Genomic DNA, 2,570 nt, shown 5'->3' on the forward strand with positions numbered 1-2,570 from the left:
GCTCAGGGAGGACTAGGAGAGAAGATTCCACAAGAGATGTAGCAGTAAAACACCAGAATTCTCAGACAGACCCTACAGGGTTGGGGCCCATGTCTCTAAAGTCACTCTGCTGCTTGGAGAGGACAAGACAGAAGAAGAAAGGACAACAAGCTGCAGAGGGTAGGGCTGACAGAGGAGCCAAACACTAGCATCGAGGAAGGCAGGAGGCATGCACCAAGGGATTAAGAGAGCTGAGAGCCCAAGACTCTCTCCATAGCCATGTTGCTGTCTTCTCCTGTGGCAACCAGGGCCTGCAGGTTGGCCTCACCATTGATGAAGCTTATGGAGTTGAGCTGCTCCAGTGGTAGTTGCTGCTGAAATCTCACTTCTGGCATCTGCACCTGTGATTTCCACTTCCATCCTAAACCTGGATCATCTGCTGTGTGCGCTGCTGCTGGGCATCGGAAGGAAGTCCATGTTGGAGAAGATGTGGCTGGCATAGCTGGTGAAGCAGTGGGGATATTGGTCGGGTGCAGATCTGGTGCTGTTGCCTGCCAAGGGTGAAGGAGCCAAGGCTGGGTACCAGCCAAGAGCCTCAGTCTGCAAGGTCTCCAGACCCTGCTGGATCTGCACCAGCACCTGCCACAACTGATAAGGATTGAGAGTGGCTCCATATTGTGCGTCTATTGCAAGAAGACCAGGAGCTTCTGGCAGAGCTTCTCCTGCAGCGAGGGGTTCCTTGCAAACAGTAGCATCTGAGCAGCAAAGTTGTGGTTCTGGGTAAGCACCTGCAGTGTGCTGTGCGTGTACGGGGCTGAGTTCACATTCTGCATCTGCTGTGGGTTCTCAGAGATATGCTAAAGGGGAGGCCTTCATTCCTGGGCTGTTGAACACCCCTGCCCTCAGGCTGACTGCATTGATCCCAAAGGGGTTTGAGACCATGTAAGGGAAAATGCATTTGTATAGGAAACAGGTTTCTTAGGCCAAACTCAGATGACTGCCACGGTGTTGTTTCCGGCCTGGCCCCCCAGCTAGCTGGCCTTCAGGGGAGGCATGAGTCAGCATACTTATGTAACCAAGGTGTTATCTCCTATGTGAACCCATGTGATCACACTTTCCCATGGCATGCTGCCACTACTGTTGTGAGCCATATATAAGTGCTCGCCATGTTCTCTGCCATGCTTTTTGCTGCTGCTGTATCCCTCCTCATCCCTCTACAATAAAGAGCACATCTCACCTGCCTGCTGCCACTTGTCTTTTCTTCCAATATCCAAAGCCTGCACTGGCATTCACTAGCCACAGAGCTCCCTCCTCACAGACTGTCAGGTGCACCTGACTGGTCCCCAATCCTCCAATGCCCTCCCCACTAGACCCAAGTGCCTGGGAGGTGGGGGGCAAGGGGCCCCACAGGTTAGGGAGGAGCTCTCAATTCTCAGTCTACAGAGGCTGAGAGGATGAGCTGTGTAAGTTCCCAGAGAGGTCAAAGAAGGGATTATTGCCAAACTATTCCTGGGCAGCACTGAACACGGGCCCTTGGATGTCTGTGTACAAGCAGCAAAGGGCATTATACCCTCTGGGGATGTTCTCAAGGTTGCTCAGGGCCTGGTCCTGGCTCTGCATCACCTCCTGTATCATGGCTGGATTCTGAGTAAGCTCTGTCATCTGTCTCTGCTGCTGCAGCTCCATGCAGCTGGTGGAGCCCAAGCTCAGGTGACACAGCCTCAGGATGCCCCCAAAGTCAGACAGTATGGATGCAGTAGCACTGAGGGTCCCTCCCAGGCCCTAGGAAGGGACCCCCCTCCCCACTGGTCTTCTGGCTTCCACCACCAGTCCAAAGCAGCACAGAGGTGGAGAGCTGGCAGGGGCAGTGGGTGTAATAGTAGTGGTGAGTGTGCTGAGCAGGGTCTGGAGTGGAAGGGGTGGACGCAGTGGCAGCAGATCATGAGCCTACTAAGGTGTCTTGATGGCCAGATGGACAGTGAGCCTGTCCTTGAACCCATGCTGGTTCAGTGTATCCGCATCCTTGAGGATCTTGCCTGTGAAGACCAGGACCCACTGACCCTGCTGAGCCTTAAACCTCCAGGAGATTTTGTCTTTAAACATCTTGACCAAGGTTTGATTGAAGATCACAATTTCCTCTTGTCCTTGAGAGTCTTGGCAATGATCCGAAGGAGGGGTGGAGTCTTCCTCTTAGCCCTGCACGACTCTCGCTGCTGCCATGCTGCCTGCCTGCCCACCCTGGTTCCTCCTCTTAGCAAAGCTGGGATTTAAACCCAAGGTAATTTTTTTTTCAATTCTAAAACCCATATTTCTAGCTTTCTTTTCCTGATAATTTTTTCAATCAACAAATATTTATAAGGTTTCTGCCAGGCACTGTGAAAGGCACTAGGGCTATAACAGTGGAAAAGTCCAACCCTCCCTGCCTTCACAGACCTTGGTCTATGGGAGGGACAAGCCACCTACTGGCAAATGTGACGTATAAATGCTGCGTATAGACTAGGTCCAGACTGCTGTAAGAGTGGCTTCCAGAAGTCATGAGAGGCTTTGTAGAGGAAGCAACATCCAAGCACAGATCTATACCCCACAGAAAC

General features: G+C 52.3%; 1 pseudogene; it reads right to left on the bottom strand.

The window, feature by feature from the left end:
- Window positions 1–221: 221 nt before the first annotated feature.
- Window positions 222–1,665, bottom strand: LOC138387430 (ubiquilin-4 pseudogene; annotated as a pseudogene).
- Window positions 1,666–2,570: the final 905 nt, after the last annotated feature.

Source organism: Eulemur rufifrons, chromosome 1 (genome assembly GCF_041146395.1).
Source record: "Eulemur rufifrons isolate Redbay chromosome 1, OSU_ERuf_1, whole genome shotgun sequence".
Taxonomy (NCBI): domain Eukaryota; kingdom Metazoa; phylum Chordata; class Mammalia; order Primates; family Lemuridae; genus Eulemur; species Eulemur rufifrons.